Consider the following 22,218-nt stretch of genomic DNA (forward strand, 5'->3'; position numbering starts at 1 on the left):
GTTCTGAAGGTTAAGTGGACGCAACGATGGTCGGTCCATGGGAGTTCGGTGGTGTGGCTGAAGGTGATGGAGTTTTCTGTAGTGAAGAGGGGGTCGAGGGTGTGTCCTGCTGAGTGCGTGGGCTCGGTCCCGATCTGGCGGAGTCCAATGTTGTGGAGGTTGTCCAGGAGGCATGTGGTGTTGGGGTCCAGTTGATTGTCGAGGTGGAAGTTGAGGTCTCCCAGCAGGGTGTAGTTGGTGGATGCGATGGCCTGCGGGGAGATAATGTCCGTGATGGAGTTGGCGAAGGGTCCGCGGGGTGAATCAGTGTTGTGGCGAATCTTAAAACAGGTGAAAGGGAAGAGGATATAGATTGCAGCTGAGATAGCACTGGTCATCTTTTGGGGGATATTCCTGAATAACTGAATGTGATTCATGTGTTTCTGTTAAAGGAAGCCACAGGTTCTCCTTTACAAGCCCGCGATTGATGGTCCCCCTGGCGTGGTGGAGCGACTCTAGTGATGACTGGCACAAGTTGAGTGATTCAGTCTGGAGATTATATGCATGTTTACTGCTAAGAGGCTGGTATGTCCATAACTTATTTGTTTGTTGTAAAGAAAGGACTGAAAAGCCTTGGCTGCAGGCTAACCTAAGATGAATCGTTCCAACTGTTGCTGAAGGCACGCATTAAATCTCTTTGGCCCGAGCCCAAGTGAATTCAGAGGCATTCATTCTGTGCTTTTCATATACAAGTATAATGGGGGGGGGGGGGGGGGAGGGGGGCAGTGGGTAGCTTGAGATGCAATTGCGATTCTCCAAACACAAATGTGTTTTTTCGTAGAGCAGGTGTAATGCTGCCAATGGTAGTTCTAGTTACCCCACTGCACCCTGCCGCATCATTGGACAAGCCAAGTTCACGACCAAAGGCGGAGCTGAGCGCATCTGTCCTGGTGTGTACTGCAACCTCCCCATTTTTAATCTCAATGGACTTGAACCTAGAATGCTGCATACCACATGATATGGCACTTTGGGATGTTTATTTCATACTTCAGCGAGTAAATACATTCTGCAGCTGTAGTTCGTGTTACGTGTCCAATCAATCACTAACCTCTCTGTTGAGATTGCTAAATCTGATGGCCATTATTAGCAGCAATTGTTCTATGGATAGCTATCATGCGATCAATGATTCGTCTGATGCAGGTTACCCTGACTGACAGTGTGGATGCAGAAATTCAATAATGTTTAGTGCTGTACAAACATAAGCTGCACTGGGCATATTATAATTGCTTACACATGGCAGGAATAGGAGTTTCTGTCTGGTTCCAACAGTGTGACACTGCGCCTAGAAACTAGATCTATGTATACTCAAAAAGGAAGTGGAAACCACCAAGAAGAGTTAAAGAGGGACTTAACCAAGGACACAAGCATTTCTTATTTAGAAAGCTGATATTGAAGACAAGTGAAGTGTTCTTCTTTCTACTGTAGCACATCTACGTTTGAGATCTCGGGCACAAGGAAAGCCTCCCAAGGACAGTAAAGGAATTTGGAGGATGTTTCCCTGCGTAAGTCTCTTCCTGCTAGGCTCTTCATTTCGTGTCAATGTCTTAGATGTCTCTCCCTGACTCCTTTTGCTAAGGGTGTTCCCCTCTGACTTGGACAGCAGTAGATACAAACTCAAAACCATTGCTTTCCCTATTTTCCTAATTATGTATTCACGCCTGCGATAAAAAACTTATCTTTAGCAGCTTCCTTAGGTAAAGCTGTGGAAATGGAAGAAATTTCTTGTACAGCTGCCGCTTCCATCCACACAATTCACTCGAAAAAGTCAGTATCATTACCCAAAACATTGTGGGAAAATCTGGCAAATAAAGTCTGTTGCCGTGCTCTGATACAAACATTAAATTATGCACCATCTTCTTTCCAACAAGCCTGAAAGACAACTCTAATGATGGTACTCAAAAACCTTCTAGGACGCTATATACCTACCCACATTGATAATAAACTCACCAGCTGCACGTTGTTCTGGGCATAGTGCTTATGGCCTTGGTCTCTCGGACATCTTACCTAAAACTATAGAGTGTGAAGGCCATACGATCTAACTGATTGTAGATCAGGTTCCAAAAAGCCCTCCTAAAAGACATACTTTGAAAATTGTCTTCCCAGTTAAATTACTTGCTGGAAAAGTATATTTCCGACAGTACAGTCAAACCATTTAACAGTATTGTGGACCGGGTTATGATTACCCCAGTCTAACAAATAGTGGAATTTTCTGAAGTTGTTGAACTGTGGTTGACCCGCTTCAACCTATTAACATATAAGTGACAACTCTCCTACCTTCCTTCCGATTTGAATTGCCCGAAAACCCCTTCTAATATATAAAATTTGAAATCTGAATAAAATTGTAACAAAACGAATCACAATCCTATTGTTTCAGTATTAGGGCATGGGGTGCTATCACGCAGAGATAAGCTTATGACAGCCTACTGGGAAACCAACCATTCCAGCAAGTTAAGCATAGATCAGGACTTGGGGATGTCCATGCGTTCATTGCGCAAGTCCTGTAAGGGTTAGCCATATCACTGGATCAGTTGCCTATTAAGACTGGGACATTTTCCTTGTATAGCTTTGTTGAGGGCTAAGAATACTCAAGGAGGCACCACTCTTACCACTAAGAGCCGGACTTGAATATCGCTATACCAACAGGCTATGACCTGTTTGAAATTGATAGAGAAGGACAACGAGGTGGGGGGTGGCTATTATATATTTCTCAAATTTCAAAGCTACATTCTCAGATATTCCCCAGTTGAAGGAAGAAGCTATCCTATTTACTTTTAAATGTAACAATATGACAACTTTTAACGGGCGTTTGATTTATCGACCAACTGGTCCTAGGAATCCCTTAATTTCTTCCATACTGTCGGTTATAGAGTCTTTAATGGAATATTCCAATTTCTCGATACTGGGGGATCTTAACTTTCACTTAAAGTCCGCCAAAAATCGTGACACCATCAACTTGAACCAAATTGTCACTGAGCCCACCCATACTGGTAAACATACTTTGGACGGTATCTTTACCAATTATGCACAGATTAAATTTACCAGCACGCTACCTATGACATGGACAGATCCTAGTGCTGTTTTAATAATAACAGAATGGGTGCATCGTGCGCTGGTTGCAAATAAACACCCTGGATCTGGAATCTGCCTTGCAGTCCTTTAGCCCGTCTATATCCGGCCCTGATTCCGCAGCACTGAATTGTAGTTGCTGGATCGATTCGGCAGCAAAGAAGCAAGCCCCAGAGATTCCCATACACACTAGCAGAAGATTACCTTCAGCCCCATGGTACACAGTTGAGCTAAAAGAATTAAAGTAAAAGTGTAGAGCTAAAGAACGAGTTTGGAGGAAAGAATACTCAGAAACAGAAGAAAATCACTATAAAGAGGCGTTAATAAAATACTAAGAGACAATAATCTCAGCAAAAATACACTTCTTTACCGAAAAAATTAGTGCTGCAAAAAATACAGCCAAACAACTTTTTAAAACAGTCTCTGCCTTAGCTAAGTTTGGTTTTAGTAATCAGTTTAGTCCTAATACACAGTTTTGCGACAAACTTCAGAGTTCTTTCACGATAAAGTGAAAAAGGTTTCCGACGAATTCTCAAACGGCAAGGCCGGAGTTAATCCAGATGGGCCTATCAATGATGGGGCAACCATGCAGGTCCATCTACAAAAATGTAACTCCTTAACAACAGAACGAGTCGAGAAGCTTATAATGGCATCAAAATCGGTATCCCCATTGGACCCTCGTCCTGTCACGGTCCTTTACACGGTACCCAGCATTATTGCTGCCTATCTAGCACCCCTTCTTAACAATATCTTGGATGCAAGATACTTCCCTACCATCTGGAAAAAAAACCTGGTCAGGCCTATCTTGAAGAAACCATCTTCGATCCTATGGAGGTTAGCAATTATCAGCTTATCTCTTGCCTACCATTTCCATCTAAAATCCTTGAAAAGGCTCTTAAAGAAGAACTGCTTTTATTCCTAGAGGTTAACGACATACTAGACCCAGCGCAACATGGTTTCTGACCTTTGCGCTGCACAGAATCTGCCCTAATCGCTGCCACTGAGGATATATGTGTCCAACTCGACGGGGGAGGGAAAGCAATACTGATTTTGTTGACTTCTTGGCCACGTTCGACATGGTTGATATACAAATACTCATCCAGCGCCTATCCGAAATAGGGATTGTAGGCGAAGCCTCAGACATTCTTAGATCCTACCTAACAGACAGGGAACAAACTATAGCGTTGAAGAGCATAAATCTCACCCCTATGCCCTGCCGTGCGGAGTGCCCCAGGGTTCCTCTCTGTCTCCAACTCTGTTTAATGTTTACGTCACCCCATTGGTGAAACTTATTCACTCTCATGGCTTCACAGCCATTTGTTATGCGGATGACACGCACATATTTGTGTCTTTATTTTCTAAGCCGGAGGAAGTTGCAACAAATTTTAATGACCGCATAGGACACATCATTAGGTGGATGCTAGCTAACTGCCTAAAGTTAAATAGCGATTAAAAACCGAAGTAGTTATGTTTGATAGGGACACCTCCCTTTGTAACTCCTCCTGGTGGCTGGAAGCAGCTGGGCTCTGCCCGTGACCTGTATAAAAAGTCAAAGACCTTGGGGTCATGCTAGATGGCCATTTATCATTATCCGTCCAGGTCAACAGCATCACTTCATCATGTTTCTTTATGTTAAAGACCTTATGGAAAATTTTACCTTTAATTCCTATGGATCTTAGGAAAACTGTCATAGTTGTCTTGGTGATATCCAAAATAGACTATTGTAACGCACTATACTTAGGAGCAAAAAAGAGAACCATATGCAAACTGCAAATACAACAAAAGGCAGCTGCGCATCTGCTGCTCAAGATTCCTGAATTCAGTCCCTTAAGCCAAGGCATCCGTGATCTGCACTGGCTTCCGGTCCAGGCAAGGATCCATTTCAAATCCATGCGCATTCTGCATTAGACACTGTTTGGGGTTGGGCCCGCCTTTCTCAGTGAGTCAGCATATCAGATGTCACATCCCAACGCGAAATCTCAGGTCATCATCTGCTTCCTTACTTCTGGTCCCTAGAGTAGAGACGGTAAAATGGGCTGGTAGAAGTTTTCGCCACCTGGCCCCTAAATTATGGAATACATTGCCTATTAGTCTTAGAAGCCAAATCAATTTACAACTGTTCAGGAAAGTACTAAAAACTTGGTTATTCGCTCTAAAGCTATAGTCGTCTTTTATCCCCCTCTTGCATAGATCAAAGACAGCTAGCGCTAAGACCCCCCTGCAAACATGCGCTTTACAAAACTTTCATTTCATTTCAACTTCAGTTTTGAATTATACACATTTGTGTGGATCGCTAGATCTTTAGACCTTTAGATCTTGTCTTTTAAATACTTGCCAGTGATGTCTAGTTTTTAAAACTACAACTTCATTTAAAGCCTGAAGCATTGTAGCGGTGTGCATGTGCAACGCTGTAAAAACAGCTGTGTAGGAAATTGATCCTAACCTAGGCAAAGGGGATAAATCTGTCAATTCAGTCTCCCTAGTAGAAAGACTTCTACTATGTCATCTTTGTGAACTATCTCACGCCTGACAAGCCTCAGAATAATTAATAGACACAGAATTCTGCTTCATGTGTGCTCCTCCCTCCTTGATAACATCGCATTGGTTTGTAGAGAAATAGATGTGCGTCTTTAGTCTTTCTACATTAACAACTATCACATGTGTGTTGGTTTGAAAGAATGACCTGTTCGAGATCCCCAATGTGCCCTACCACGGTCCCAAGAAGACTTAAACCCTAGGTTTCAGCCCTCAGCTTCAGATTCACTGTTCCCAGTCACATCCTTTTGCATACATCTTTATCGCCAAGCTGCTTTGTTTCAGGTGTGTCGTAGAGTGCCCGCCGCCCATTTGTAAACGGGGGAGATTGGGGGCAGGGAAGCATGCATGGCATAATGACAGACCTGTGGAATAATCCTGCATGAAAATGTATAAGATAGGGTCCTAAAATACTTGGCTTTGGCACTTGCTTTCCAAGTAACAACTCAAAGTGTACGTACTTGGCCTGTGGACAAGAAAGTAGGGTTTAGGATTTTCCTTCTTTTCAAGGGGTGGTTGGGAAAGGTACCGGGCTTTATCTGCCGAAGAATTCAGGTTGAGATATTGTGTACAAAGACGGTCTTCCTTTCAGCTGACTTCCTTTGCAGTAGGCTTTCAAGACTTGCTCTGGAGTCGTCCTGCTGGATGTGTGATTGATGTGGTGAAACCTAGATTGTGGGCACTAAAGTAGAATGACCCTCGGAATTTTTTGTTTTTGATTTGGAAGTAGGGTGGAAGACAGAATGTGGTAGAGCTCAATGTGCTGAACATATGGTTTGAAGTCAGCAGAGCCTAAATCCTCAACAAGACTATGGAATCTGGTGGAGTTTTGAGGGTTGTAGAGCTTGCGAACTATACCAGATTTTAGAATGTTAGAGGACCATGTATTGAGTACACGTTTTTCAGGCAATCGAGTTTGCATACTGTACAAGACTATAGAATATGGTAGAGTACCATGCACCGTGTATACCTTTTGAAGGCAGTAGAGATTGTGTACGGTACGAGTCTTTAGAATGTGAAAGTCTCATGTACTGAGCAGACATTTTAAAAGTAGTAGAGCTTGCGTACTGTACAAAACTTTAGAATGTGGTTGAGTACCATGTACACATTTTGAAGGCAGTAGAGCTTGAAAACTGTGCAAGACTGTAGACTGTTGTAGAGTTCCATGTACTAAGAAAAGATTTTTAAGCTAGTAAAGTTTGCGTATTGAGCACAATCTGAGGGGTAGAGCTCCAGGTAGTGAGCACAGGTTTTGAAAGCAGTTGAGTTTGCATCCTTTGAAAGTGTGCTGTGTTATAGAGTAGGCCATACAAAGAGGAAATGTAGGAACATCACTGAGCCATCTCTATGACACAATGCAGAACAGTGAGGCGGCCAGGCCTTTTAGTGTGGCGGGTTCTGTCAGGCCGCAGACCCAACAGCATATAAGAACTTAATTTGAAAGGGGTCTCTATCAGACCCTGTGTTCATAACCTTAACTTTACATGCAAAAACAATTATTGATTTCTCAACAATGACTATCAAAACCCTTATGGTAATCCCTGATACATGTAACGTTTTCCTTCATCTTCTATTTGCTTTTTCAAGATGTTGTGTTCCGTATTTTTTTTCATGCTGTATGTATATAACTGTTGTACGCTGCATACTCTGAACTGAGTCGCCTAAGAGTCTGAGTCAGGTCAGATCGTCGGTGGGTGCTCACGCCATGGCAATTGAAAGCTCTGGAGTTGAGTATGATGGCATTGTGAGTTTTGCACAGTGTCAGTCAGTTGGTTGTAAAGATATTCAGATCACATGCCCATTCAATCCTTGGCTTCTTTGTAGAGTACACAGAGCAATGGTCACATAAGTGCCAATTTTAAGTTCCATTTTATTTGTCAAGGCAGTCGTAGTTTTTCAAATATTGACAGTACCAAAGGATAAGCAGATGCTGTGTCTACAGATAAGGATAGTGTGTGTGTGTGTGTGTGTGTGTGTGTGTGTGTGTGTGTGGGTGTGTGTGTGTGTGTGTGTGTGTTAGTCACATGCAAAGAAGTACATGCGGTGTGCCAGATTGAAGAGGAGGGACAAGACACGTGTTATATGCATGTAGAGGATTTCACATAAGAGTGTAGATAATAAGGACATGCCTACTAAAGAGAAACCTCAGAGGAAAGTGGAATGAATAGGGTGATTGAGACACTCCAAAGACCACTACCTCCTCCTCCTCAAACCGTAGAAATAGTGAATTTACAGTTTCATATTTTCAGTTATAACTATTCACAACAAAATCATCGTTTTGACTCATTTATAATCTAATGCTAATATACATTGGCAAAGCCAATATATTTGGCTTGTTTTGGGTGCATGTTTGTTGTGTGATATGTCTGGATGCATTAACAGAAACTCACAGAAAGGGACCTGCTTCTGTGGCACGTTGTATGGAGCACAAGATTTTAGATGACGTTATTTCAATCAAGCCACGCACTTAACTAGAAGGACATCATCCCTTGCAAGGGATTCGGTGTTATGGTTCTTTGGCCACTTCCTTTTAAAGACCCACTCCCCACCTATTTCATCTCACTCAAAGCACTAGAGGCGATTGTCCTAAAATTGCAGAAGTTAAAAAACCAGGGGAAACTCTTAGACTTAAGAAAGATTGATGAGCATGGAGACACTAACCCTGACTGAGTATATAGCATGAAGGGCTGTCTCCTCTTTAAAGATGGCATCCAGGGTCAATTTACTCGAATGCAATTGGCTCAATCTCTGTTGTCCAGCATGGAAGGGCTGTGTTTTACAGTCTTGCTGACTGTTTTAACAGAGTTTCATCAAGGCAAGAGATCCCAAAGTGGGTGATGCCTGGGGACAAATAAGATAGTTTTTTTAATGGAATGATGGTACTAGAGAAACAATACTTTATTTGTGTGATTCAGTGTTTACTATTAAGCACTCGCTTATATCGAAGAATGTGATTAACACATATGTGCATATAACATCACTGATGTCCCCATGTGGGTGTTACTTCTGGATTGTGGATACTTTCTGTTGCTAAGCAAAGGGCGTTTGTGGCACACATTCTGCTCTGGGAACAATCTTGGCTCCTCCAAATACAATGCTGTCATCTGCTGAGAAACCAAAGTCTGTGTTGGAACTCGGGGGGGCTATGGTGAGGAGTGGTGAGCAACTTACTGTGGGCTCGGGTTTCAATCAGGCTCTGCAAGCAATAGTTGTCTATGGGAGGCTTCCCAGATGAGATGCTGTGCATGAATATGATGTGGTGAATGCTGGAAGGGGTGTCCGAGAGGTGAGTATGAACTGCACTGCTTGCATTGTACAAGTGCATTCAAGAACGTAGATAGCAGTTTGCAATGTTTTGTGTTGTATTGTAGATGTATATGTAGTGCTTATTACACCTGTCGAGACGTGGGTGGTTAGCACACTATTCCGTGTAGCCCACAGTTAGTTTGTATTGTTAGCTAGAGTGGAGGTAATTGTATAATATGCAAGATTATTCGAGTTCTTGTACTGATCAGTTGCATGCCGTTTTTAGTCTAGAAGAAAGTTGTTCTTATTGTTGCAAATTCTTTGGTTATGTACTGGTTTGTATTCCTAATTGTGTCACTGCGGTTGGCAGGAATAGACGACAAGGAATAGATTGTTTCTTAATCTGATGTTTGACGTCCTAGTGCACTGTTATTTTATGGCAGTAGTGCTGCTCAAAAATATATTCCTATGCATTTTGAGTCCTGATTACACATGCTGGGCAAGTGAGTCTGGGTTGCAAGAACACAGAAGGATTTAGATTGCTAAGGCAAGCCGTATAGGGTAGGAGGTGTCATGGGCTCAGGTAGAACTAAGGTTGGCATGCAAGTCATGCACATTATGCCAAGATGCAGGCTGGAGAGGATGTGCTGTGGAGTGCACACTGAAGGACTAAGCAGCTTCTCCTCTCTAATGAAAGGATTAATAATACTGCGCCTCTGCCCAGACCTATGAAGACCTTCTAATACAGAAACTAAGATCTTGACAAGAGTCCTAAAAGACCAGAAAGAAGAAAATAACTTCCAAAGTTGGAGGGAAAGTGTCCTATTTGATTTAATTTGACTTCATGAGGGGATCCTATAAAAAAACAACTGCTCGGTACTGACAAAAGCCATCCACCCATAGGGCGCCAAGTTGGCTGAAACAGAGATAGATGTGAGAGACACCCAATACCTCTCTTTTCACGTCTCGCATTTTTTGATCATACCACTACCTTTGATCTTCTTAATAAATTGTGTCCTTCCTAAAGGTAGGAGGTATTTTTAAACTGTTTTTCCTCCCATGGTGGATCCCATATGGTCTCAGATTCAAGAGACAATCCCTCCTGGCTAATTACGCCAACAGGAGAATTGCCTTTGGTGGAACAACACTTTTTTCATTTAGTAGGGTTGTTAAATACGCATATTAAGCAAGTCGTGCATTTGGGTGATGGGTTCTCATGTTGGATCATGCAAGCAGTAGAAGACCACGTTTTTATGACCGTTATTTATTGAACTTTTTATTGTGTGTTGTCAAAATTCAGATTTTTAGGGTTTCAAAATGTTCTAGTGTTTACTATTGACAGGACGCCGAGAGCTAGTCAGTACCGAGGTCACAAGAAATGACAGTGTATATTTTGGTTCACTTATACCCTACTGGGTGTCACTTAGTCAATTCTTATCGTCACATAATGCATTGCTGAGTTTGCACAATTGCGGTTGCTGCACAAAGGTGATTTTACGAGCTTCTCATCACTGATTGGGATGTTTCTCTTGGATTGTACACGGTACAGGTCGTTGACTAAATGACACAGCATGTCAAAAGAGCACCATTAGGTGAAACGGATGGCTTCCATCTGATGTACATTTTCTATAGCGCACGCAGGCGTGCTACTCAGAGGTAGCTGGAGAGCCACAGTATCTCACAAACTACTGGTTGGAGACCCCTATACTATTAGGTTTGTTTTAGTCCACCCCTGACGAAGGGTCACCAATTATCCGAAATTCTTTGGGGAATTGAAAACCTTTGTACATTGGAAATATCTAATCTTCAGTTGATGTGATTAAACTATTAACTTATTTTGGAAACCATATGCATGATATATGATAATCATGGAAATGGAAGACTCACGATCAAGTATTAAAAATCTGACTATTGAATTTTGAATGAACTAGAGTTTAATTTTGGGGAAATTGCCATAGCCTTTTGTGCAACCTTGGCATAGTGAGTCCTAGGACTGGTAAGCAGATCTCTGCTATCAGCCATTTTTATGTATATTGTAGGTTAGGTCATTATGCAGTGAGTGCTGCAAACAAAAACTCCACATATTTAGGACCGGACTCTCTAAACCATTTGGGACTGTAAATATACATTTACAAGCAAAAGTGTCTTCATTTGTGCCTTCCTGCCAGGAATTCACAGACTTTTTCTAGCAATGCATAATGGTTTTACCACTACTAATTTCTAGCCCTCCAATCTGGGGAACTGGGTTCGAGTCTCAGCAATGACAGTTGAACATCCTGTGATTCTGGGCAAATCACTTAATCTCCCCGTGCCTAACAAAAATGAATGTGTCCTCATGTAATGCAACTGGTGCTATGTAAAGCGCCCTGAAACCTGATTCGGGTCAAGTTCGCGCTATATATAAAAAAAAAAATAATAATAATAATCCTATGCAAAGGTTAGGGAGTTGACAGATCAAACAGTGGTTTGTCTTGAAAGTTTATGAACACCCACAAAGTTCTCAGTTTGGTGGCATTTACTAACTCCTCCACAACACTTTCCTACCCTGAAACAGTTGGACGCTTACTCCAGAAAGTGACTGGAGTAGCCCCTTTTTCAGGTTGGGAGGAAAATGGTTTACCTCCAAACCTTAAGGGAGGATAGGGGAAGTGATTTTGCACTAGAGACTGTTATTCCTATTGAGGACAGAAAATGAAAACTAAAAAAGTGATTTTGCATATCAGTCTGCATTTCCCCAGTGCGTAATTGCACACCATGAACAATTCCGCATTGAGTAATTGGGAGCCTGTGGTACTTCGCAGTCGACATTTCCAATAGTTTGCCTGAGAATGTCATGTGTACAACTGGGAGTACGGTCCCAATAGTAGCAAGTCTGCACCCGTTCGGACGAGTACTACTACAGGTGTAGACTTTTTTCATGATTAAGGTCCTTTAGTCTCCAACAAATGTTTGAGCTGAAGCATTCAGGCGCTAGGGCTAGGGGTTGTGGTGCTAAATGCGGTCCACGTGCAGATGGGCGTAGGCCGGATTGGCTTTAGCGGTCGCGCAGTGGCCTGCATTAAGTAGGTCCTGGGGTGGGCGGCGGTTTATTGGCGCGAAGCACGGAAAGCGTAAAAACTTTGGCAGTGATGTTGTCACTGGATCAGGCTGAATAAGCAGGATCTGGAGGCCGCAAGCAAATGGCAGTTGAGGCGGTCTGGTGTCTACTGTCCAGGAGTTTATTTTTCTTTCTTTTTTTTCAGATGTATGCTAATCCACTTTTACATGGCAATAGTTTACTTTTAAACTTTTGATTTCTCTTGCATAAGTTTGCAAATGAACAATGCATGCTTCCAAAAGCCAAAACTATGGCAATTGCTAATGCTTTTAAACCGTTTTTTTAAAGGGATTGCGACTTAATGAATTGGAGACGTAAAATATACTGTGCATGCTGTTTTAAACATGGATCTCTGTAGGTCTGGAGTTAGCTAAGACCTTTTTATTTTACTAAAATTATAAATAATATACTTCCTTGTAGGGACTATCAGTTTTTGGGTCATTCACCTTTTTCTTCCACGCACTACAGCTTACAGAATAGGACCGAGGGTCTGCCTGCTACGTCCATTGGCAAACTTCGATGTCAGTGATGGCATACTGCCCTTAGTACAAGGAACACACAGCCTTAAGAGCCAGGGGCTACTTTGGCAATGTGTGACCAAAAATATTTTCGCATTTAGCCAATGCTGTTCTTTAGCTTGATGGGTCAAAAGGGTGGTTCCCAATGCCAGCCCTATTGGCTTTGCTAGTGCAAATTTATTTTTTAATACCCTTTAACTTAAAGTTGATTTATAAACAATTTGCATGTGATAAAAAATTAAGCCTGATTTAGTTCTCTCTGTATTTCTCCCTTCTGACATTCTTCCATGGCCCTCTAGAAAACATTTGCCCGCTTCCTTAAAAACAGGAAGTTTTCAACTGTCTTTTTGAAATCCGCTTGAATACTTTTTAAATTTTTTTTATTATGAATCTGCTTCGTGTCCTCTTTGTTTCTCTGCTGCGGTTCTCTGCCTTATCTTGGTAGACTGGAGTCATCCATGCCAGTCAGGCAGCTGCCTGCAGCAAAGGGCACCTCTTTCCCGTCTGAGATGGACGATCTCTTAAGAGGGGGAGAGTGGCTCAGATCCATCACCTGGTGACAGCTGACTCTACAAAGAATCCCATCTGCATGCATTTAAATTCCAAGGTGCCACGGCAGGAGAAGCCATTCCAAAGAGATGCTCTGAGAGCTGTCAACTAAATCCCGCCTCATTTGAATAAACGAATCCCACATTAACATATGCAGGCAGGTTCAAAAGCAGCATACTAGGTTTGAGAGCTAACTGCTTCAAGAACCGCGTTCAGGCGAACTGGCAGTCTGGATCCGTAGAGTAATGCAATGAACATTGTGTATTAGTTTCATTCAATTTGTAATTGTATTTATATAGTGCTTACTACCAGGGTTGAAGCGCTTTATGCCGGCTGCACTCTGCTCCAGGAACCCTGGGTTAGCAGTTAGTCCAGTGTTTATTGGTTATTGTAATTAATCATGTGCTCTCAAGGAACCAATTCCGTGTATTTACTTAAGTTTATTTGTGGTAGATTAAATTAATAGGATTCAGATGTGATCATTAGTCCGGGTATGATGTGAGTTCATGCAGATGGTAGGTTGGATTAATAAATGAACTAAAGGAGGTTCAGGGGTATAAGCTACTAAGGAGTTTCTTATGATCCTTGAAAAGAGGCGTGGACGATTTGTAGAAATGGAATAATAGAGATTAAGGCAAGCACGTGACCGAGTAGGTTGTCTTCAGAGAATGGAGATGGGCAGGGTGCCGCATGCAGGTTTTGCGAAGGTGAGTTACCCGCTTACATACTTTTTTTACCTTTTTTTTTCTTCATGCTGTCATGCACCTCCACCTGTTCCCTATACATTTGGGTAACAGCATTATGTTCAGCAGCACAGCGTCTTTGGCCTCGTGTTTTTTTTTATTTTGTTACATATTTAAAAATAGATATTTGAGGATTCCCCTCCTATTTACTTACTACTTTATTTTTTTTAAACTATTTTATGCCTCTCTGGAGTACAGGTGTACCTCCGCGCAGCAGGGCTTAGAATGGGATAGCATCACAATGCCTTCGGACAATAAAATACTGTTTCGTTATTATGTTAAAAACATTTATATAGCGCGCAAATACCCCCTTATCTTAGCGCTCGGTTGAGGGTTGAAACACCGGTTACTGCCATGCTTGTTAACATAAGTGAGTTTCCAGGTTTTTTTTCGAAAGGGGAGAAGTTCAGTTTCCTTCCTCAGACTGTCCCGCAACGCGTTCCAAATCTGAGGTACCCGAACTAAAAATGCCCTTTAATATACAGTTCATCAATAAGCCACTGTGTCGGTCACTGAGTCATTTTGATAGAATGTAGGTATCTTAATAGGTGAAAAAGAATTGTAAGCAGCTGTTATCAGTAGAACCCACTTATTTTCTTGAAGGAGTGACAATAGTCTTAGAATCCCAAACAAAGAGCATTGGTGATTTTGTAAAACCATGATACATTCGGTGCATATACATACATGCAGTTCATTTACCAAGGCATCACAAATATGAAAGAATTGAAAAGAGACGGCAAATATACAGTTTTGACGGGCCTTTTCTAGGACCATAGGCGCCCTGAACAATTTTGAGGCTAAAATCGGGGGTAGACCTGTGAGAGAGCTGATCCATATCTATAATGCGAAATGCGTTTCTACAGCTGTATATGGCTCAGGTCTCTGGGGAATGGAAAACGCTCAAAAAATTCAGTGTAGTGAAAACCAGTTCATCCGCCATTTCTTGACTGTACCCAAATCAACATCTACCTATTTTGTACATATTGAACTGGGGCTTCACTACATCCTGGATATTATTAAAACAGCGCCCATTCTATTATGGCATAAAATCTGGGTTGCCCCTGAGACTTCATTAAATCGGGATCTAATTAATGAGTGCCTCAAACTTGAGGGAGTAGGTAACATCAAATGGCTAACTTATGTGAAGAACATGATGACAGAGCTCGGACACTCGGAATTTTATACTAGTCCACTGGCCATGGAATTAATATCTAGGAAATCTTTGAAAAAGATGGTCATGGACCACTTAAACACTAAGAGGTGGGGTATGGATAAAATAAAGCATACTGTTATAAGATACCAACAAATTACTCCTCTGGAAGGGCTTCAAAGGTATCTTGCGTCAAACCCCAGCTGTTATGCCCGAATGTTACTCTCTCGATTTAGGTTTGGAACCTTTCACCGTTTGATTACCTTTCCTCATGTTAATAATTGGACTATGGAAAATGTAATCTGCCCCTGTGATGATATATCCGCCCAGTCTAATATCCATTGTGCCTTTTTTTGTAAATTCTATGAAATTCCACGGAGGACCTTTTTGAAACCAATTTAAAAAAAATGGGATATCCGTATTTGCAAACTTGCTTTTATCAGACTTCATCAACTGGAAAATGATTTTGTAATTTATGCCGTTTCTGGTTTTTTAAAGTCTGTTGTGAAATTCCGGAATACAATGAATTAACCTGTTTTGATGAACCCTATTATTAACTGTGATAACTCTTAAATAATTGTTTTTATCTATTTATTATTGGATTTTAAATAATTGTGTATTACTTTAAAATGTTTAGGGCACTTATTATTGAAATGTTCGCTTTTATGATTTTCTTTTAAAAATCGAATAAAGCTTTTTGAATCTAGAATCGACAGTTTTGTTGTTGTTTTAATTTGGACGACCCTTGTTTTGACTGTGAATTGGGCAAGTTGACCATAATGTCCACCAGAAGTGTTAGTGTGAAAAGGCTTCCTTGCAATGCTTATGAGCGATTATAGTCCTTTTTTTTTTTTTGGTAACAACTCACTTTAATACACCAGTTGTGTAATGTGCCAACCCCTTGAGTCTTCACGACAAGAACACCTTGCCACCACATAAATTTTTTGCAGTTGCCTAAGCTAAGCCCAAAACTTTGAAGGTGCTCGCAGGGTTGGACAGGCTTGTAGGGCAATCTGGCAGTGCCTGACGGTCTGGTCTGATAAGTCAGTGTGCGGACTGTTTTTTTAAATTTTTACTGCTAATTTCACTCATACTAAAACCAACATTACCTGCAGCAAGCAAAAATGCATGCAATATACCAGACCCGAGAGCAGAGGACGGCCCGGGACCAGGGTTCGATTCCCGGCGCGGCAGGTTTCTGGACCAGGGTCAGCGGACTCGATAATTCTCTCGCCTCGGTGCCCACTCTGATCAGCGTTCACACTCGGCAACTCTGGGCATTAGCTTGCCTCATCTTCACTAACGGCCCCACCAGACCGCCGGGGATGCCTGGTCTCACCCTGGAGATACCCATTAAGGGACCATCTCTCAGGGAAGCCAGGAAGGGTTTCGCAGCGGTCGAAGCGCCTTGGGACCCTACGGGTAAGTAGTGCGCTATATAAATGCCTATACATTTACATTTACAATTTACATCTTGCAAAACAACTATACTGATTCTCTTTACAAGTTCTGCCCTGATTTGCAAATGTGAGCCACTCTTTTTTTTGGTCTCTGATCCGCTAATAGCCCCTTTAAATTTGGTGCTCGGGTCTATTTTCTGTCCAGGTCCGATCCTGAGTGCTAGGATCCCTGTGTAGAAGACAGAAAAGTAAAGAAAGCCATGGAAAGTGAAGAAAGATTTACAACAAAGGATACAATTAAACCTGATGCTAAATGTCTGTCTATTCATGTTATGAAAGACAAATTGCAAAATCAGAGGCAGCCTTGAGGCAGAGAAAGATCAACATGTAAAGAGGTCTACCTGAGCTCTGCAGTGTTACCTGCCCCTCAATACCTCTAAGGTGTGTCTGTTACTGAGCTATGGGGCAGCTACCTGTGGTGCTCAACTCTCTGAGCGAACACAGAGTATCATGTCTGTTTTCTTCCCTGTTGAGCACTCGGACCTGCACCGTTGTGTGTTGAAATAAAATGAGTCTCCCCTTTGAATCATCTGACTCAGGAGTCATGGCAGGTGCATACCTTCAGTCTAGTGAATTTCGGCCAGCTGTAAGATCAGGTCACTTATGAATTGGTCAAAGCAACATAATTGTAGTTTGCAAGTACTACCCCATAAACTTTTTTTTTTAACTCTTTGAAAGTATTTATTAGGAGCAAATCTACAGAGACAAGGCAGACTGCGTAATGGTGCATATATGGACAAGCAATCTTTTTGGATGGGTAAATCTCAAGATAAATAATATTTTTAAACCGCGATAATTTCTACTATTCCTGTCAAGCAGCGGGCTTACTTGGCACAGTAGTTAACATTATTATTATTATTTTAAATTTCTTTGCTGACCATTTTAACAAACTATACATGCTACATCAATTATGCATTGCGTCATCACATAAATCCACTGGTTCACGATGAGATAACTAATATGAGCTATTTCCGCTCACTACCCCATAAACATATGGTACTGGTTCTAACTACAGTTATCGATGCTTCTGGAAAATGCACGTGTATGGCCTGGGAAGGATCCCCGGAAGCCGCAACCACAGCAATGCGGCCTAAAAGGTGATGTCCTTCAGGCCATTATGGTAAGGCCATATGCGGAAGAATGACTCATCTGAGTAATGATGTCCAAAATGTACAGTTCGTCCTCAATTTGCAATTCTAAATGTAAAACAAAATATTGTGCCAAGGACTCCGTTAGGTAAAAGTTAATTATTTCTATTCTTCTGCTGCCTTTGTGTCACCCGGGTTAGGGGCGCCAAAGAAGGGCTAGCCCTCGCAGCACCGGTCTGCCCCTCACTTGTGACAATGTCACTTAAGTTATGTTGTATCTTTTTATTCTGCTTCGAACTTTAGTAATCAGTCCTTCCTACACATCTATCCTCTCATTCTCCTGCAGGAAAGGTCACGACTGGTCTCTGTAAGCCTAGCCGGCCCTCTTTAGATGAACTTGAATTATAACCCTCAAAGTAATCCTCCAACCGCCCTCAAACGTGTGAATTATTCTGACCTCAAGGAAAATACAGTGTTTGAACATGGGGTTACCGCACAACTAGCTTCATGCGAGGCAGGGGTGAATGCCATTCACAGTAGTGGCGGGGAACCCAAACGGGGTGACGCAACCTGCTATAACTAACGTGTGCGTCACGCGCGCGCACACACTTCTGTTTACTGCGTCATCTTGGCTCGAGCTAAACTGAGGAGACAAGGAGGCTACGGGGACGCCAAAGGCCTCCTTGAAGCAGCTGGCGAGAAGAGAAAGGCACTAGAAAAGACGTGGGGGGAGGGAAAACAAAGCAGAAACAAGTGTTGGAAGAAGAGTGGGTGAGTGGCAGGCTCTGTACTGAAGCGTCTCTTCCGGGTTCTGACAAGCGTGGCGCATTCCTGAGTCAGCACATGTACGAGGGCTGATGGAGAACTGGCAGGTGAGAGGGATCATTAAAAAAGCAGACCGCAAAGTGGCGCGAAAAGCAAGGCACTGCACCGTTTGTGCCTTGTCATGGACTCGGGCAGCTAGAAACCGTAGGCAAAGGCAGGTCGGCGCTACAGCTGTGCGGACCTAGTGCTTACGGGCGGGAATGTGGTGGCTTCTGGCACTTTCCAGAATGACAGCATCCGTGCAGGAGACTAGGGCGCAGCTTGACATCCCCCTCATTTCTCTCTTGACATTGTTTTGGTTTTATTGTTAAACGGTGATGATAGAAAGTCACGCCTGAATAAATAAATAAATAAATAAACCCTACCACCAGATTGTTTTCAGTGGCTAAAAATGATCATTCCTGTCAGGGTTATTTCGCTGGCATTATTAATACGTGTCGTAAATTGGAGGCTACACATTAAGTTGGTGTAACAGATTGTTTCGTGGGAGCAGACTATACTATGGATAATGGGTGGCCTCGATTTAATTTGGAAACGCTCAACATTCCCTTTCAAATTAAGCGTTTGATTATTTTTTTATATTTATCAATTAAATGAAATATTTTATTTGTGTATTTACTTGATAAATGTTTTTTTGTTGTGGTTGCAAGGAATGTGAACCACCCAGGGCATGCTGTCCAGATGGTGGAGGACACTGGTGGGGATGGGATGGGCATTCTTTTCCTTGGTTTAAAAGTACTTTCACTTGAAGTTGATTCCAATATGCGTAGTTTGTTTCTTGTTTATGTTTCCTAACCTCATGTAGGCTTGTAGGTAGTTCACGCAGGGTTTTTTCTTCCAGATCGTCGCCAGAGTTGTAAGGATGAATTGTAGTCACGAGGTAAGTCAAAGTAGATGTTTCTTGGTAAATTACAGGATGGTAGATATAAGTAGATAAGTTGGTAATGGCCTCACCAGGAGCGGCATCTTTGCTGCTCAGCCCACTCTCTCTAACTCATTCCTCCAGCCCACCTGGCACACCAACATTCTACCCAGTCATCAGGCACTCCAACATTTCACACACACACACACTCTCATGCATACTGGCTGAGCAGCAGGAAATCTAAGTACAACATGTTTGTTTCTATATTATTGTGTACTGTTTTGCAGTTGAAATCATCAAACTTGCTTAGGCCGAAGTCCCTATATCCCAAAAATTATTCCTTGGGGGGTCCTCTGATTCCATGAAAGATAAAGTGAGGGTCCACTGGAGTCAAAAAGTTGGAAGAACCACTCAAGGGATTCTATATACTGCCACAGGGTTACTAAAACTGTTTTATTCAGAACTCATACTAAAGCTGTTGGCTTTGCCACTGCTTGTTGTTTGTTACCAGAATGAACTGGCTGGTACTTTGCTTTTCTGGAGTTCTGTCTTCAGCTTTGAGCTGTTGCATGGAGCACGGAATCATCAGCACCCGCCAAGCCTGGAAGAAAAAATTCTAATAGCAGGTATTATAGATCAGTGAGTTCCGCACCTACTGCTGTGCAATCTGTACAGTTTCAAATCATGGCACGGTTAACTCAGCCAGGCATCCTTCCAAGGTCAATATGTACGTGCTCTATGAACTGGCTTGTAAAAGGTGTATGTGCAATAAATAAAATCACTACACACATTACTTTTTATTTTGTTAATGTGGCATCGAAAGGCATCGACTGTGGCTATTGGAACCCTTCTGCGGTGTCGCAACCATGAAGAAGATGTGAATGGCCTGCCTGCCTGAGAGGCTAGGCTGCCTTTTACGTAGAATTTAGGATAAACAGGACTTTGATTTGTCAAAAGCATGGGAGGCGGTTTCTCCAAAGCAAACCTTTTTTATTATCTGGCACTTTTTTTTTACTGATTTTAAAATAACTGCCCTAGCGGTTAAATGGATGCGAGCTTTTAGAAGATCATGGAATGCTTTGGCCATCACATCACAGCCACTGTACACTTTCTCATCTGAGGCTTCACCATTATGCCACGCCGCATGGCTTCACGATGGAAGTGGTACATCTGCAAATTTCTGAAAGATCTTAAAATCAGTTAGTGGTCACTAATTGTAGGTTTTCCTTGACTTTCAAGTCATAGTCTTGATTTTTCCGATGTGATGAGTAGCATGGGTGTTAAAGGGGGTCCGTTTTTAAACGCAGTGAATCGTTGTAACCCCTTCGCTACAAATATCAATTGAGGAGAAAAGACGTGGGTTTGTGTCTTCAGTAGAGGGTTATAATACACATGACTGACTCCCCATTATTAAAGTAGCTGTAACTGTTCAGGAATTTTGAAACCAGTTCCTTTCTTACATTAGGAAACATGCACAGTAAGTAGTTCTACAAAATTGGACACCAGTTATTTTTGAATTACTATAATTTGTACCATTTCCCAATTTTTGGGGTTCCGGATGTGTTATTTCCATGGATAGGGATCTAATGCACAGCTTCCCTTCAAATGCCTCAATCAGAAAGCCTGGATGCTGCCTTTTCTATTGAGATGCTACTAATAGTTTGTGGTTGTAACCATGAGGATGGCATGCCAGCTCAATTTTAGACCAGACCCGATGCAGAATCCAGAAATAGCGGTTGTGTTATTGTCATATATTAGATACAGTATGCCAAAGTTATCATTTCACTCTTTGTGTGTTTCTTTGAACTTGGTAGGTGTTCAGACCATCTGAGCAATCTGCTAGTCAGTTGCTTGAAAGCCAGCCGGTTTCTCTTGGTTGCGGGTCCTTGTCTTGAGTTAAAGCCTGTTCTTTATGAGAATAATCTCTTCTCCAGTGTGATCTTTCAGTATCCAGAAACTCTTGCAGCAGCTCAACTGCGTCCTCCAGCTCTTTGACACAAGCTTGTTTTATCCATGATCTCCCATCTAGGCCTTAAGAAAAGATACAGGGGCACAGAAGTTGACTATGTTCTGAAATCTATAGCTAATCGGTTGAAAATGTAACTGTCAACCCACCAAATGGTAAAGCCACGTGGCAACACTTATCCAGATAAAATTATACACTCACAGTACAATGTATCGATTACTGTGACTCCACCATCAATCTACGCTGATAATCCTTCTGCAGTTGAACCCAGTGCTTAAACTTTACATCACCAGTTGGACACACCGCAGCCTTATCGATGGACCAGAAAGCGATATCCATTAACTGTGATTATATAAGGATTCAGACCTCTACATAAATCAAACACAATCTGGTAGCATAGCTTAATGCCTTGAGTTCTTGCAGCTTGCCGAGAGAACAGTTACTTGGTTAAAACATTTTTCATTATTGGTTGCTCAGCAGGGAAACAACCCTGTTTTCAAATATGACAAATCTAGGTGATACACTTAGAGCCTTATGTTTAATTGAAACTTGCCCTTTAAAAGCAGATGTGTTGTTTGCTGCCAGACTGAGCCTTGCTGTACTGAAACACATAGTGATATAAATAGCGCACAGCACCAGCCTACTTGGACATTCAAGGAGCTTCAGAGGATGACAGAAGAGTAGAGAAATTTCATTTCTGAACCCTGGCGCTGTATAGCACAGTTCCAAATGGGCACCAGAGATCCAGGTTTAATGTTGGAGATGCATGGACTGAAAATGCCAATAAAATATTTAGAACAGAAAAGAGCTGTGTATACCGGTTCAGATGAAATGTGAGCTGTCAGTTCAATGTAAAGGAGTGCTGGGATTCATTCATGAGCTTCTAATCCCATCTGACTCTAATTCACTGAACCCAACTGTCGGAGGGGACACAGAGGGGACTCCGTGAGTGCAGAGTCCTTACCTACACATGCGGTGGCAATCACATGGGCCAGGGACCCACCAGACAACAACCCGGGTAACTCTTGGTCCGGGACCTCGCTGTTTCCGGAAATAGAAGGCGGAGTGGACCAA

General features: G+C 42.2%; 1 protein-coding gene across 10 annotated transcripts in view; it reads left to right on the forward strand.

Annotated features, from left to right (window-relative positions):
- The window catches only part of GPHN (gephyrin), a 1,934,090-nt gene that overhangs the window by 167,126 nt on the left and 1,744,746 nt on the right, over positions 1-22,218 (forward strand). The window contains exons 1-2 of one of the 10 annotated variants that reach the window (XM_078659534.1): positions 18,160-18,363; positions 19,158-19,196. The exons of 8 other annotated variants lie outside the window; for them this stretch is intronic. The gene's annotated coding sequence lies outside the window, so the exon portion shown is untranslated. Of the gene's footprint in view, positions 1-18,159; positions 18,364-19,157; positions 19,197-22,218 lie in introns of those variants that run through there. One more of the 10 variants, XM_078659536.1, reaches the window with a different exon arrangement.

Source organism: Lissotriton helveticus, chromosome 9, assembly GCF_964261635.1.
Source record: "Lissotriton helveticus chromosome 9, aLisHel1.1, whole genome shotgun sequence".
Taxonomy (NCBI): Eukaryota; Metazoa; Chordata; class Amphibia; order Caudata; family Salamandridae; genus Lissotriton; species Lissotriton helveticus.